The following is an 18,330-nucleotide window of genomic DNA, read 5'->3' as shown; positions in this document are numbered from 1 at the left end:
AATAAATTCTTGTCAAATTTTAGAGAAATTAAACTAGAAAAATCCATTTTTTTTTCTTAAAATATCACAATCTTTTTATCCGCAGTGATCATGTATCATATGCTATATAGTTTTTTTAATTCTTAGGATGTGATATGTCAATCAATAATAAATTTGGGTTCATTGCTTTTTTTTAATTAATGGTTTTTTTTTTAAGAACTGCAATTAGGTTATTTGTGGAAAATCGAATACCAAAAAATTGTTGCAGACCGAGGGAGCGAATGCATCAACGATCACAATTTCTGCAGCCATGATTGATCAAGCTCCGAGAGGTCAGTAATTTACTCAATTAATTGAGTATGCGTTTTTTTCAAGTGGGTTAGTCTCATAATTAAAGTTTGATACATGAAAAATGGTACGGTGCCTTGAATTGAATATAAAACAATCTGGGTTGGGTCTACAGTTCCGAAAAATCAGAGCAGGCGTTTTTATTACTATTCAATTTAAGAAGAAATGACTAGATACTAAAAACCCTTGTTTTTAATTTATGGGCTCTAATTGATGTTTGGAGTGTCATGTTCTCTGATTTTTCCCCTAGTAGATCATGCAGAAATGCTTTTGCTATTTTTTCATTTGACAGGCATTTTAAATAATTAGGCTTCCTCTTATGCTGAGGGAGTATCAGCCACCCACAAGTTCAGTCATCATGTCGTTTTATCAGAAATCAAAATTTGGTACAAATTGACGAAATATGTAGCCTGGATCATGGTCTGCAGAGGAACCAGAATGACCGCATCCCACTGGCTGTGTTGTATGCTGAGCATCACTAGACTCTAGAGCGTGATGATCTGAAATTTGTAAGTGGTTGGGTCCGAAGACGTGGTGAGAATGTGTGTGCCTAAAATAAACGTAGTATTATGTTTAAGCACTCAGGGAAAAATCATAATCAAATGAAAAGAAAATAGCACTCATTCCTAGGAGGTCAACCCTCTTAGTATTGCTCTAGGATGACTGTGCGTAGCCATGGAATTTCATCATGATTTCTTTAAACAATGAAACTTCTTTAGAACCACTATGTCTATTTAGAGCTAGGTAACTAGTTCTTACCATATAAAGGCCACAGGAAGTCTGTTTTTTCCAATGAGTTGAATTGCCTCAATTGAAAATTCCTCCAAGAAGACGCGGAGGAGGTAATATGATCACAGCATGGTCCTCTACGATGGAATGGAAACTGAGTGGGGCCTATTCCTCTCTACAGATTGGGTCTCCAAATACAGGTTTACTTCTGGGTAATTATTGTGAAAGGGCAATGTCTAGTGGTTCTACGACTATTGTCATGAATATTAGTGTAATATTTGTAGAAGCAGCGACCATGCAGTCATCGTTCATTGTAGGGAGTAAAAAAATAATATATGCAGTTTTCATTGTACTCAAGAGAGCTTTCAAGGTGACCACCTCTTTGAGGAGCAAACTGAAACATCTCCAATCGAAGTATTTGTAAAACATGGATGGAAACTCCCTCAGATCCTTGGAAGGGAAATCATATTGCGTCCTGATATAATAGATTGAGCACTTAAAAAAGATAAAATTCTCTTCAGTCTCTGCCTTCCATAAGGGTCAAAAGCTTACATACCCATTCCTCACAAGAAATGTGATGGCAGTATTTTCTTTCTGCTTTTGAGAACATGCCCTGACGTTGAGGATCATCGAGATGAACTATATGGCTAGCATGAATTTGAAGGATCTTCTCGAAGTGTGAAGTCAACATAAGACCAAGAAGCCTAAAATGGGCAACCTAAAAATTTGAATGGAGCTTTTTAGATATCATTCCTGATAATGACATCTTCGGGGGGTGAAGAGAACGGGGAGGTTGAAGATGAGAGAATATGCAACCACATTTAGTTCCCCTGCCTCTTTTGAATGGATGTGAGATATTCCAATCATGATTAATCAAAGTAGTTGTGATTAAGAGTACAAAGGGATTATCGTCACTGTTATAGATAACATTCAATACAAAAATAAAAAAAAGAGGGAGAAGATAGTAGACAATGTTTCTGAATATTATGTTCATTGGTCAATGGGAATTTCTAATTGCAAATGTCTATTCTTAAAGGGGAGGGGTGAAGGAAGGCATGGTTATGTCAGCTCACTGTTGAGGTCAGCTAGTGAACTTGTTCACGTCAATCAGGTAGAGATCAAACCTCTCCAATTTGAAGGCACTTTTACCACTTTGCTTCAGAATTTGAAATAGTCCATATTAGTTTGTTTTCAATTTAAAATTCTATCCCTTCATCCATTCTTTTCCTTTGGCTTCTGAGTCTTCTGCAATGCCCACTTCCACCCATCGATGCATTTTGTTGATATGCTTGATGAACTTTTCAGCTTGTCATTGAGTAACTTTCTTTTGTTGTTTCTACCATCTAGCCAAAGTACTTTCTACTCTGGAATCTCATGCATGCCTCAAAGCTGAAAGGACAATTTATTAGTGGAGCGGATCAGTCTATTCTATGCTAAAAATATAAGAATTGATCATCTTCTATCGTCAAATGTTGATGGTCGTACATTCTTAGCAATCACACTACAGTCGTATAAGGTCATATTGGCCACATATATTTTTTCATGTGTTGGAATTTAGAAGATGAAGGTTGTGCCCCTTTTCAAATTGGTGTTTATTAATGGCTGTAATGCATTTCCAAAGATGTCATAGAATTTTGTTGTTTCTGTCATATTCAGTGGGTGTTAGTAGTTTGAAATTCACTCAAACATGCTTGAAAAATATGTGTGCAGTTTGCTGCCTTAGTATGGTCTTCGTACATTGCCCAAGTGTAGTCGAAAAACCTATCTAACAACGCCGTTAATCATCTACTTCCGGTCACTAATTGCAGCTCGCAAAAACCATCTAACAACGCCGTTAATTAGCTACATCCAGTAGCCGCAAAAAACTATCTAACAAACACCGTTAATTACCTACTTGGCCCATCAATATAAAACACTAAAAAATTGCAGAGGGTGCCTGCATTCCGGATTTTTTTCTCCCTTCCTGTCAAAACAAGTCATTTTGAAGAATGATTGGGAATTGTTAGGGCGATATGCGTGCGGAGCTTGATAGTGAGCTTGGAGGGCTCGGCTGCTTCAGCAGTACAGTGGGAATGGGCCTCGAAAGTCTTGACAGATGCTCTGCAACCACCTGTTCGGCGAGCCAGTCGAGCCTCTCGGCGTTGCTGAGGGAGAGCTTTCGTTTTCCTCCGAAGGGGAGAGACTCCAGGCTCTTTTGCTTCAATATGCCGTCTGCAAAATTGATCAGCATCTTCACATTTTCTTTGCTCGGATCGTGGGCATCGCCCATGCATTTCTCCGGGAATCCGCTCCCCTGTTAATACCCAAAGCACGATCTTGTTCAGAAAACAAGAAATGGGTATAAATTAAAAAAAAAAAAACGCATCTTGAAATTTGCTGCTGTTAGGACAATTAAGTTACAATCTACTCCAGTTTTGATTTCTTGATCTTTTCACAGAACCTCTACAGTAACGTGAGACGTGCAGTTTCAGGTTACCTGAATCCTGACGGAATTGCGCCTGCTTTGCCCGAATGCCATGCTCATGGCGTGATCAACATTGTCTGACACCGCATCGCCCACGATTTTGAAGATGGGCTTAGCCCAGTGGGCAGCCCCCCATCGCTTCACCTTGTCGTAATCATATGCCCGATCGAACTGCCCGGTTCCGATTGAAAGCACCAGCGAATCCTCCACGCCTCCCACAAATGGAAACTCCTGCTTCTTATGCAGAACATGGGTTATGGCCGCGGCGGTGGGATTGTTCATCACCAACCCAGCGTCGATCGCCGTGCAGGCGGTCTGCCCGTCGTCTGCTCCTTTTACTTAACTGAATAGTAATAGAAAGATTCATGAACATTTAAAGCTCGCAGCAAAAAGCCTAAAAGTCATAATAGAAACGGTTCTTGGGTCGTCCTCTGCAGCGGTAAAACCCCAATCAATCTTATAAAACCTCAGTGGTCCAGAAAGCACCTAGATGTCAGAACCCTCGGTTGGAATGGCTGAGGAAGTGCGCTAAGCGTTTCGGCACCCATGCTGAGCCAAAGAGTCACCTGCCGAAAGACCAAAAATGTAATATTAATACTCATAGGCAAAACAAACTGCAGCGTAACAGAGCAATAGAGTTTGCAAGAGAGAAAATTAGTCAGTAAATGATATAAATTGTGGCTGCCTACAAGCCTGTGAAATAGATAGGAAAACTGTGGGAAGCTGCGACCAGTAAAACAGTAGAATGCGAAAGGAAATAATGAGTAAAATACAGAGAACAGAGTCATATTGTATTTAGCAGAAACAGAAAAGAGGAGCATCAAAAGAAAACCCTGTTAACGCAGAAAATATACCTGTTAAATGAACCCTGAAAAATAATCAGCTTCTGAGTGGATATGGTGTCAAAGCGGACGCGTTTACTCTGGATTTCCAAGTTGAAGAGGTCGTCGGAACCCGCTATGAGCTTACTGTGGACAGAGGAGTTTGCAGAGCAAAACCAAAAGCCAGTGAAGAAGAACAGTGCTTGCCAAAAGCCAGGGAAGAAGAACAACAACAACAACTCGCACGGAAAAAGCAATAAAAATATTTTCATGGCAGGAAGAAAAAATATCTTCAAGAGTGACATAAAAAAATGGGAAAAAGCAGTAAACAGGTCAACCGATATTTAGAAAAAGCAGTCATACTTCAAATCAACGGTTGAAAGTGTCTCCCCTGATCCAACGGAACATGATAAAAGTGTTGACGATTGTTGATGCATAGGAAGGCCTATCGGCCTAAATATGACAATATCACTAAAAAGGACCTCCACTAAATGTCCAAAAAAGTCATCCACTTGGCATATATAGCAATATTGTTAAACCAATAACAAAATCGGAGAAAATCCTTTATTGCAGCGTTCTTCAATGCTTTTATTCGAAGTGATACAACGTGTCTAATTACTCACAATACATGGTAACTTCAACCAACAAGGTTAGATAGTTTAATAAAAAAATTTAATATCACAATGTGTTATATATACTTCAAATAAGAATAAAATGGTAAAATGAATTATATGATTTGTTTAACATTTATTATTATTATTTTTAATATAATTAAACATTTATTTCTTAGATAAAGGTTTTATATATATATATATATATATATCTATATATCTATCTATATATATATAATTGATATTGAAAAAAATGATAACACGTTAATAATTATTTATTTAATATTGAATGATGATAAATTTTTTATATAATGTTCATATTATAGTACACATGTCATGTCATTAGAGTATAAATTGATATAATGAAAATTGTACAAATATATATATGTTATTTTTACATATTTTTTTCAAATTCTATTATTTGTAAATTAAAACATAAAACTCTTAAAAATTGTCTATTACACACCAAAATATTACACACCAAAATACACTAGTTCAGTTATTTCTTATCCTATAAAAACTTTGTAAGACTTTGCCATACATTTTATTTTATTTTATTTTATTATAATTTTTTTATTTTTTTGAAATAAGAGAGAGGTGTAAGGAAGGCAGTGGAGAATGGCCATCCTGAAATAGCGCATGTGGCAAAGCCCTTCACAATCGCAATTTACAGATAGGCCTTACCAATTTCCGCATGGTCCCACTCGTTATCCTCGCCAACGGAGGTTTGCATTTACTCGCGGAACTAGAGTATTAAACTCTTCAGCTTTTGTACTGCAAAATAAAATAATCTTGATGTACACGCCCGTATATAGCACCCATTATCTCAAATACATGAATTAATTTCAAATTTGTTAATATTGATTTTTTTATATTGCTTATTAACATTCGATGTTTTATCTTAAAAATCAAGAATATTTTAGATTGTTTATTTAGTGTTTCATTCATATTTATTAAATATTTTAGATTATTTGAATGGTGATGTATTGTAGCATATTTTTGTTTATTGAGTTTTTTAACAATATGGTATAATTTTGTTAAATATTTTAGTTTTTTTTTTTTTAAATGATTATTGATTTAATTTTTTTATTGGTTAGAAAATTAATGAAATTTGTATAATTAAAATAATTTTTATGAGTTTATAATGAAATAGGAGTCTAATGATTTTAATAAAAATTTTGATCGATTTTTTTTTGGCCATTTTTATAATAAGAATGTGGTTAAAAATATAAATCACCTTATCTTAAAATGTCTTATATACATAGACATTAAATCATAATTATAAAATATTTATTACCATAATAATTAATTAATTAATTTTTTATTTTTTATTTTTAGTTTTTAAGTGATAATTTTTTTATTGATTTAGGAACACTTTGTTTAAAGTTTTTTTAGCACAAGAATAAAATTTTAAAGAAAATCAATTAATTCTCACTTTTCTTAATGTCGTATAAACTAAATTTGATTTTAATGAACATTAACCATTATCATAATGATGAAATTTAATCATCTTTTTTTTCATCATACATTTCTTATAGGCTAAATGCTTCAAAACCTTTTACTATTAGTATTATTCATATAAGTTAAGGAGGAACTAATAGTGGACATCATAATTGTAGAGCTCAACTGAATGCATTCTTTATATGAAAATTATGCAATCATTTTCTCATTTATTGGGCATCAACCTCCTATTTCAACTTTATAACAATGGATTCATTCTTCTTCGATAAAGAAATGAAAAATCTCTCTTTATTTTAAGTTTTTATTTTTTATTATTCAATTATATCAATTATTAGATAATTTTTAAGGGAGGTCCCTAGTTTTGGAGAAATACTAGGTTTCTTATAACACTTTAGACTCCATATTTTGATCTTAACTATATGTGAATCACTTTCTAGGGCCCATAGTTCACTGGATGGGAAAAGGTTTGTTCTCTTCCTCACCATGATTAATTCTCATAAATGACATGGTTTCTTGTTGTGATAAGGCTCAAAGGGAAAATTCTTTCTTGAATAGAGGCCCACTCCAATGTGCATCATAATGCCAATTGCTAAGTCACAATTATTGGTATATTTTGCTTGTAGTATGTTAGATATATCCTTGAGTTATAATAGCCATACCAATGAGTTTTAGATTCCGGTGATCTGAGAAAAAAGAAAAAGAAAAGAAAGACAACTACTTGTGTCAATTACTAAAGTGACAATGGATGCACATATTCTTAGTTTGCTAGAGGTTTGGTGGGACTAGTTATATATGCTCATATTTGTGTTGAGATAGATCTTAATAAAGATCTTCCAAACAAACTATTTATTAAATGGAAAAAGTCTCATTACACTTAATTTTTCAATTATGAGAACATATAATTCCATGAATATATTATTTTTTTAGAATATTTAAAAATTACATGTCCTATATTTATAGGAATCTTCCTCTTAACAAAAATAATAATAAAAAATCAATAATAATCATAGTAAATAGCAATAACTATAAATACTTATAATTTTATTTATTTATTCCACATTACAAATTAATAGAAAACTTAAAGATTTTGTCTTTGAATGATATAATTGTGATAAGGAAAAAAAAAAAAACTTTATAGAAACAATCTAGATAAAAAAAATTATTTCCTTCAAATACCAACTCTTAGTTTGCAATTATTTTATGTGAATTCCTTTTGAATAAGATAAAAAATGTTAATATAAAAACATGAAAAATACACAAAAAGAGTTGACAATTACTTAAAAATAAATAAAATACAATATATTATTCCTTTCTTTTTAGCTGTAACATGCATTCCAATCTTCCAATTTTTTCTAACAAGATTTGATTTGATTAAAAAAAAAATGAAAAAGACATAAAGATGAACAAAGATAAAATGAAAAAGACATAAAGATGAACAAAGGTACGCTTGAGATAGAAGCCATGCGAAAATTGCGCATTCCTTTTGAATAAAATAAGGAGATGTTAATATAAAAACAGTAAAAGTAGACTTTTCTTTTTAGCTGTAACATGCATTCCCATCTTCAATTTTTGGTTGCATTCCAATCTTCAATTTTTCGGACAAAATTTGATTTGATTAAAAAAAAATGACAAAGACATAAAGTTGAACAAAGGTAGGCCTGAGATAGAGGCCATGCGAAAATTGCGCAGGCCCTAAAACCCTTTAGAACTATTGGGTGACTTTAAGATCGCGGATGAAATTCGAGTGGCAAATTTGCCCAAATTTCATTTCTACTGTGATGGCAACTACCGGATTATTAGATTCTTTTTACAATTTCAAGTCACGGACGGCAAAATAATAAAGATGGTACGATTGAGATCATTTCCTTCATTTTCCATGTACTTATAGATAAATGGGTATTTTTATTTCTGATTTTATTGTAAAATAAATGTCCATTGACATGGGTCCGATATAACACCATATAACACGCAATGTGATAATGAGAGAGAAAAAATGAGCAGCGTGTTGTATGGTGTTATATCGGGCCCATGTCAAGGGCATTTATTTTGCAATAGGGTAGGAAATAGGAATTCCCATAAATAGATAATGGAGTCGCTCTGTCAATTACTTCGTTGGTATAAAGATGTTAGCACTCACAAGTTTTTCACTTTATCATGTTGAATACCTGTATGTTTGTAGGACCCACAATGTCAAATACATGAATCAATTACACACTGCTTTATAAAAAATTAATTAAAAAAAATGGACTTTTACATCGCTTAGAATAAAACATTAATTTGTTTATGCAAACTATTCAATTTAACACAATAAATATTTGATGGATTTAAAAAATATAAAATTGTCTTTAGTGTGATTTTTCCTGTCTAATTTCTCTAAAATCTCAAAGGAATTTATTAAAATCATAAGTTTGATGGGTAACCCCTCCACAATAAAATCCATATATACAGTGAAAAAAACTAGTTTAAATAACACAAATAAAGATTTCACCTCAAATTTTTCCACAGAATAAAAACTCCAAAAAGTCCCCACTAAAGACAACTCTCCTTTACATAGTATTCACAACACTACCCCCATAAAATAAATACATGTCGATATTATTTAACTCTACATCCTGAAATTTTTTGTTTATAACTTACATTATTAAATACAACATATTAATTTTATTTTAAAAATTTGAATGAACTACACCCGTTTTTTATTATTAAGTAATTGAACTTTTTTTACTTTTAATCATTGTTCTCTTTTCCTATATTAGAGAAAATATAAGATTTTTGTTTTTATTTTAAATTACTTTTTTTCTCTAAATAAATTTGTTATGAAATGACCTAATTTGACCCTGTGACCTCCCATTGGCGAGGTACTTGATGTGACCGATTGAACTAACTCTTTGGGCTATTGTCATTATTATTTTGTATTATAGGTGACTTCATATTTTTATTTAGAGAATATTAATGCATCTCAGAGTCAAATACTCTTTCATATATATATATATATAGTTATTAATATAATTTTAGGTAGGTATTAAAATGTTATTAATATGGTGAAGAAACATAACAATAATAATAATATTAAAATAAAAAATTATTTTTTATTTTTAAATTTTATATAAAATTATATTAATAAATATGTATTTTAAAGTATTTATTTATGAAAGAGGGTAATAGTGAAATATTTTCACCACATCTAAGTTTACGAAAGATGTAAGTGAGAATGTAATTATGGATGTTTCATTATAATTTTAATTAAAACTAACTGACTATATATATATATATATATATATATATATATATATATATATTTGCTTTCTATTATAATTAATATAAAACAAATCAGGATAACTGTGAAATATTTTCACTGCACTTAAATTAAAGAGTAGGTAAAAATGTGATTATAGATGTTTCATTATGATTTTAATTAAAATCAACCAAATATATATATATATTCATTTTTCTTTTTTCTATAATCAATAATTTTGTTCTTTTAAAGAATTTATAAGTGATGAAATACAAACTTTTAAAAATTATGGTGTGACCTTTAATTTAATAAATCTAATAAAACATATTGATAAATTTCTCTCTCCGAACAACTCTCTTATGCTACATGTCTCATTTTGAACATTAATTTTGGTGTTAGATGATTGAAATATTTTTTTTAAGAAGGGAGGGGCTAGTTCCAAGTAGAAGCATTATAGGGTCCTCTTTTTATTACATTGTGCATTATAGGGTCCTCTTTTTATTACATTGTATATGTATCAGACAACACTGATAATAGTTACATCGAAGCCAAACATACAAGATGATTGAAATATTTTATCTACTATGAAATTGGAAATTAAAAACCGATATTAATGGGTTAAAATGTGTAACCAGATTTTGCCTTACAATATTTGTCCCCTTCACACATTCTCTCTCTTACAATATTTGTCCCCTCCACACATTCTCTCTCAATGGGAAGCAACAATTCTACAAGCGGTATTGGGAATTCAAGAAGATGGTTGGCAGTGGTGTTGGGAATTCAAGAAGATGGTTGGTGTGACTAGCGGCTTAGCTTGAAGTCGAACCAGGAAATTCGCTGCAGATCTATCACTTGCAATGATGGCTAGGGGTCGAACCACGTGGAGCCAGACCATTCTCCATAAATGCCTTTTCAAACTCAACAATACCTTATCAGAACTTAAGTCCAGAATAAATTCTGCGAGATTTGTGCCTGCCAAAAATTTCAAACCCCACAAAACAGCCTTTGCCAGCAAAAAAATCATCAAGCGACTGTTTTAAACACCTTGCCCTACCGTACGATCACATTGCAGTGCCAAAATTTCCAGACCCCACAAAATGGCCTTTGCTGGCAAGAAATTCATCAAGCAAGTGTTTTGAGCGCCTTCCCCTACCGTACGATCACATGGCAGCAAAGCGAGACGCATTGTAGCTGCTCGTGTGCAAACCCTTAGGGCGCTTGTGCTCAGTGTACCCGAAAGCCGCGGATTAGAGCTGCCTATTTTCTTCCAAAAGACGGCGGACAATATCGATTCTTCAAATGCAAGTTCGGGTGATGCATGCACTCACAGACTGGTACTCAAATTTTTGTTCTCTTGGTTGCAAGGTCTAGTTATATGGTCGGGAGGTTGAATGGGGAGCTGCACAAGCAATGATGACAGGGGTTTTGCAGGAAGCAGCTGGTAGTATATACTTAATGTGTATATGTTACACAAAGAACCGAATATATGTTTATGTAGATATCTCCCACATTATCTGGAATATGTAGATCAGGAATCTCAGATTTAGGAATTTGGTTTTATTTTTCCGAGAGAGCAGTCATAAATCCTATTGTGTGCGGATCATATTCGTTCCAATATTAATCATATTTATTACCCTACGGTCAATATACAATATCACATTCTATTCTATCTATATAATTTGGCATTTTTGCTTTCTGTTTCTGTTTTTTTTTATATATAATTTCATATTATTTTATATATATATATATATATATATATAGATATATATAATTTCATATTTTTGTTTTAGGTATCCAAAACTTCAGTAAAATTTGTATGTTGAGAGATTTGGTTTTTCTTTGCTCTAGGTAAATGAGTTAAGATAAGTCTCTACTTGTTTTCACTAAAAATCTGTTATTTATATATATCTATCTATATATATATATATATATATATATTTTGTAGTCTAGATTAAAAAATAATAATAGCAAAATATAGTGTCTACTTAATTAAAATAAAAATAAAAAATCAAACAAATATAAATTCAGACTCGTTTTTTAACCACCTTAACTCTCAATCTTGACTCCATCAAGTTCACGATGGAAGTTGAGAAAGTTCAGTATGGAAGTTGAGGTCGCTTTCCCTTTCTCGACATTCTCCTTTGGAGGATGAGTGGCGGTTCCATTTGTCATTTGTCAGCAAGTCTATTGGAAAAAGACTCACACAAAACAGTATTTCCATGCCAGTGCTCATCATTTCTCGGCTAGACGTTCAGGGTTCTTAGCACTCTTGCTACCCATGCTCAAGAATATCTGATGATAGCCACTTTGAAAAGGAGAAATCTCATTTTCTTGAAGTGTTTAAAAATAATGGGTATAACAGATCTCAAAGCCTCAAGGCCTTTCACAAAGCCTGCAAAGAGCCTAGAGTTAAACCTACTAGTGATGATCCCATCTCTAAGGTTCATATCCCATATCGTCATTGCCCATATCCTCAAGAAGATTAGTGTTGCTTCTTCATTCAAACCTCTCAATATCGTTAAGAATTCTCTTAGATCTGTTAAAGACCCTATTGATCCTAAGGACTCGAAAGGGGTCTACCTTGTTCCCTGCTCCTATAGTATCCCCTACATTGGAGAAACAAGTAGATCTATTAAGACTCGAAAGAGGTCTACCTTGTTCCCTGCTCCTACGGTATCCCCTACATTGGAGAAACAAATAGGTCTATTAAGCAAAGAATCAATGAGCATACTGCAAACATTGGAGAAACAAGTCGCTGAGCATGCACAAAACAAGTAGCTGAAAATGCACAAAAATCAAAGCACCATGGCTGCATTGAAGAATCCAAAGACCACTTCCACCAGAGGAAGCTTAGAGAGGCGATTGAGCGACGATTGAGATCGAAAGGCGTGCCAAAAATCTTAATAGGGATGATGGTTGGAAATTGAGTAAGATATGGATTCCAGCTCTCTCATCATTGCCTTTTTATCCCCTCTCCTTCTTTTTCTCTTTTTGGTTTTTTTCTTTTGTTTTCTACATATCACCTATTTTATTTTTTATCATTGTTATTTTATTTTTTTTCTCATTTATTATTATTATTATTATTATTATTTTTGCATAACAATGTAAAATTTCTGGTATTATTTTTCTTGCTATTCTTTAATTCAAATAATATAAACTTAATTTTAATAAATTAATAATTATTTGATTACATTGGGATAAAATTTCTAGATTTGTAACAACTAGTTTTCTAATTATTCAATCTCTATCAAATCAGATGATATGTTTTATTAATAAATAACTTCTTTACATCAATTCAATAATATTAAAATTCAATATTTTATTTTTAATTATTCCTTAACAACTATTTTTAACTAAACATTGAATATTTTAATGAAATAACTCCTTACCACTAACTCCCTAATAATTAATTTCTTTACCTATTAACTAATTCATCAACAACTAGTTTTTAACCCCTGAGCTTAAGTCAATTGCAGATTCCCCGAATATTTGGGAATTGTACCAACATGGGCATGGTCAAAAAATTGACCTAGACAGACATGAACAGGGATGTCCATCTAATCTTAGAGAATACTTAAGGATGCTTATTTTTAACGACTATTTCTGGAGAATGTAGCATCCTTACTATTTATTCCTGAGGATAAACGACATTAGTTGGTTCAAAAAGTGAACCAAATCCTATCAATCTGATTAATCTGAAAAACTTTCTTCTACATGATAAATCAATTTTTTTTTAAATCTAAGAAAAATATAAGCATATCACATCTCAACTAAATTTATCCCCTTCAAAACTCTCCGTCTCTACTAGTTTTAAACAACACTCAAAAACCTTTTTATATATATGTTGTAGTGATATGCTATATTAAAAAATGATAATACTAAAATATAATATCCACTTAATTAAAAAAGTCAAACAAATATAAACATGAGATCTCAATTAAATTCATCCCCTTCAAAACCCTCTCCAAAATGCTCTCGCTTTGGTATTTGAAAGTCTTTTTTATAAATTTGGTTATATAATTTACAAGAGAGATATTATTTAGTATTTGAAAGCTATTTTTATAATTTTGGTTATTATTTAGTATTTGAAAGCTATTTTTATAATTTTGGTTATATATATATATATATATTATAAGTAGGGTAAGTTTATTATAATTTTAGATTTATTAATTGTTTGAAGAATTAAATTTTTCAAAATTAAAATTTTTTATTCAAAATTTAAGTAAAGGTTTGTACTTTGAGAGATTTGATTATTTTCTGCTTTTGGTAAATAAGTTAAAATATATTTCTACTTGTTTTGAACAACACTAAAAAAAACCGTTTATATATGTTGTAGTGATATGTTATATTAAAAAATAATAATAACAAAATATAATATCTACTTAATTCAAATAAAAATCTCTACTGGTTTTGAACAACATCCAAAAGCTTTTAAATATATATTGTAATGATATACTAAATTAAAAAATAATAATAACAAAATATAATATCCACTTAATTAAAAAAAATCAAACAAAATAAAGATGTAAATTTCAATTAAATTCATCCCCTCAAAACCCTATCAATTAAATTCATCCCCTTCAAAACCCTATGCAAAATGCTCTCGCGTTGTACTTGTTTTTAGGAAGTATATTATATTGTATTTTAGATTTTGACTTAAATGATCTCGCTTTGTACTTGTTTTTAGGAGTATATTATATTGTATTTTAAATTTTATTTTAATTTTTGATGTATTTACAATAGAGAATTATCTTTATTTTATTTTACAAGGGTTGTTAAGTAGGAAAGAATAATTAGGTACCTTTGTGCTAGTTGAAAACCCATGTATATATCTTTTTTTTGGAGATTGGAAGTGGTGTCAAGGGCTGACAAACACTTTAAGGAGTCGAGAGTTCTAGTCTCTCTCCATTCGAGTCTCTCCATTTCCTACCAGATTAAGACTATTTTGACGAATTCTCTCCAATTTCGTATCAGATTAAGACTATTTTGATTCGTCGAATTACGATTTCTTCATTTCATAAAGGGTCTTTCGTAATGAAGTGAGGGGTCTTCCATTTGTGTGAATTAACATAGTTCTCTAGAATCACCTCTTCAAGACTTGTTGTCTACATTTTTTATTAATTCTCCAAACTACCTTATGAAGACTCTTTTGATTAACATTGTTGGGATTTGAAAGAGAGGCTACATGATTGACCTTGGATTTACACTTTGCATGAGAAAATTCATACTTCATTTCTATAATCCTTCTCATAATGACTAGATATATCACTCCACATTCATGTTGAGGACCATGCAGGAAGCATGTAGGAAGCCACTTGACAAAGGGAACAAGACACTAGAGGATCCTTGCCCACATAAATGTACTCTTCAATGCCATCTAGATCCACACCCAACTTCCACAATGATGACCCTCCCTCATCCCTACCCATGTGGTAAAACAATGACGACAAGGAGATCCAACAATCATAATTCTACTTAATCATCTTATGGAAAGAAGTGTGAGACACCTCTCAAATGTCAACGCCATTAATGTGAAAATAGTTTCCATGAAATTCCTTGTGATCCTTGCAATATTTTGATAAATGATGCCTCATTATTTTATGGGAAAAAATAGGATAAGATAATATGTGGAGATGTGGGCATCCCGGGTTAATTAGATTGAAGGAATGGCGTGTTTCATTGTGAGAATGTGCGTATGAAGATGCTTTCATGTCAAAATCGCAAATGTAGCTAGAGATTCCATCTTGGAGAGTGTGGAGAATGTTAAATGTTATCTAAGAAGATTAAGTCTTGTCCATGTGCTAAAACCCGGCTGTAAAATAACCAGAGGAAGAGTTGCATGGATCATGTGCCAACCTACTAAGATATGTGAAAAGGGTCTTCCTTGTGGAAAAAATTTGTGTAAAAATACTTGTGTAAACATTTGCGAAGAATTTCCCATGTGGTTCTCAGTATATTTTTTGCAACATGCTTTATGGTAAAATAAGGCAATGTGGAATCGATGTTTGTACTAAGACCTTCCATTTACCTCCATGTGACTGATCTCATCATCATGTGTTAGAGCATGTTGGAAAATTTGTGGAGCTCCAAGGAGACATTGCAAACACACTTGTACAACTCCATGTCACCCATATACTTCATGCCCCGATACAAGATGCAAATATCTAGTACTAATAACATGTTCTTGTGGTAGATTAACAACACAAGTGCCATGTGACACTGGAGGCAACAATACGAGAACTGATCTAGTTTTTGAAGCCTTTCTATACAAATTTCCTTTCTCCTCTTAAACCATTGCAATCACATTCAAGAAGAGTTCTTATTGGAGCCATAATGGGTCTCAAATGTTGAGGAAAGTTTTAGATTCTTGGTTTCGTCTATAACAAAATGCATTTTTTTATGCAATGCCCAAGTAGAAAATGGATACATTGCTTCTTGTATAAAGATGTAACCTCTCTGTATATTTTGCAAGAATGGACCTAACATGGGTTTCAATTATACAAGTTACATAAAACTCAAAAGCCCCTCTACGTCGTCACATAAATTCCAAGGGTTCAATTCTTGCATCAGGGCAGGTGCATCCTCTACCTTTCAAATCATTTGTAGATATGCATCTAAGGCTTTTCATTTTCCTATTTGATTTACAATAAGATGCAAATGTGAATTCATTGATATTCAGTTTTGGAGGTGAGTGTGAGCTACTATAGTTGAATAACAATAATGCATTACTTATATTTAAAGATCGCACAAGAGCTGCAACAACTCTTAAGGTTGTGAATAATGCATTTTCATATCAGGGGTTCAATGAAGCACGTGCAACCTACAACAAATGTAATTCATAGTCATAGTGTATGGAATACAACAAAACGATCAAACGAATGAACAAACTCATGCATGGACAAAAGATTAGCGAAAGTTAAGTAATGTTTGAAACAATTAGATTTTTTTTTTTTTTTTTTGTATTGGAGATTTAAGGACACCCTCACATCATGCATATTTTAATTGTAATTCCATAAAAAAACATGTTTCCATGGACATTTTTATTATGAAATATGTTAAAATTTGTTATTATTTAAGTAATTGATAAAATTGTTTGTTTTATTTTTTATCCCAACTCGCAGCAAGGAAATCTAGAGCATAATCACCCATTACAATATCAAATATGGAAGAATTGTACCAAAACAATCTATGATTTCAAAAAGTAGCAAATCATAATATATTATTTTATTTACGAGGTATTCATGTTGGCATAATCAAACAAGGTCTTTAAATTGAACACAGGTCTCATGATTTGTAAGGATCATTGTAGCATGGTCCTTGCCTTTTGTATTGTAGCATGGTCCTCTCTTTTGTTGATATTTTTCCCGTCCTTCAAGATTTGTCAAACAAGTGTTAATTAGCGTTATATGTTATCCCTTATGGCGTTTCCTTTGCAACATCTAGTGCAATTGCTAGTTAATAAATAAATTAAAAATAATATAGAAAAAACTTAAATATTTTCTTTAATTTTTTATTGATTTTTAAAAGTTAAAATAGCTTATTAAGAATTCTTTATTTTATTATTGCATAAATTTAAGTGGGTAAATTTCAACCTTATTAAAAAATTTCAGATTCTATAGGCATTGTAAATTTATTTATATTTAAAAACAATAATTATATATTTTAAAATATATATCTGGGTTATGGAGAATATATATTTTAAAAGTAAATTTCTATTTATCTATTTATTTTTAATCATGTATATTTTATTTATTTAATTTATTTAATTAAATTTACATTTTTTTAAGAAGTTGAGAATTTGATATAGGTGTTGTCTATTGAGGTCACAATTTTGTTTGGATTTTTTTTCTTGAATCGTTGTTTTTTTTTTAAATATGATCATTGGATTGTTTGAATTTGTTTTTGTTGGTGGAAATGGATTCAACATCATAAAAACCCTTGGGGCATCCAAAATTCTCAAGCTTGACAACTATAACCTAGATGTCCCACAATTTCTACTAGATTTTTCATTATTTTTCTCGGAAAAATTGTGGCCTCATTATACTACTCTATTTGATATGTATTAAAATTCTAGGAATTTTGTATACTCAAGTTAACTATGAGCTAAAAGTGAAGTAGTTCATAAAATCAATGTTATAAGTAGATGATATATATATATATATATATATATATATATATATATATATATATATATATATATATATATATATATATATATATATATATATATATTATTGTACAATATGACTTGAGTGGGCTTAATGGTTAAGAACATATGTTTTGTCATAAAAGGTCACCATTTTAAAGTTTTAATTAAGAGGTAGGTAGAGTATGTACACTTTCATAAACTTTAATAGGCATTAAGGTCAGTTTCTTATCCCACAAATATAAGGTTTCATAAACCAGACCACTTTACTATCTAACTTGGCCATAACTTTAATCTTTACCAATATAGATCCATCTAAACCATGGACGTAGAAAGTTTTACTAGTATAGATCCATCTTAACCACATATGTGGCAAGCATCTAGAATCTTTTGAGGTGCAATGAAAATGTTTGCATCACTTGGCCATAACTTTAATCTTTACCAGTATAGATCCATCTAAACCACAAATGTAGCAAGTTTTACTAGTATAGATTTGTGGTCTCTCTCACACACACACTATAAAATTCTTCATTGTT

At 31.6% G+C, this 18,330-nt stretch overlaps 1 pseudogene; it reads right to left on the bottom strand.

Annotated features, from left to right (window-relative positions):
• Positions 1-3,058: 3,058 nt before the first annotated feature.
• Positions 3,059-10,834, bottom strand: LOC149217736 (patatin-like protein 6 pseudogene; annotated as a pseudogene).
• Positions 10,835-18,330: the final 7,496 nt, after the last annotated feature.

Source organism: Pinus tabuliformis, chromosome 1_1 (genome assembly GCF_031772625.1).
Source record: "Pinus tabuliformis cultivar Carrire ecotype Pingquan chromosome 1_1, CPIR1, whole genome shotgun sequence".
NCBI classification, from domain to species: domain Eukaryota; kingdom Viridiplantae; phylum Streptophyta; class Pinopsida; order Pinales; family Pinaceae; genus Pinus; species Pinus tabuliformis.
Note: the sequence above shows the minus strand (reverse complement) of the source record. Positions and strands in the feature narration are given on the sequence as shown.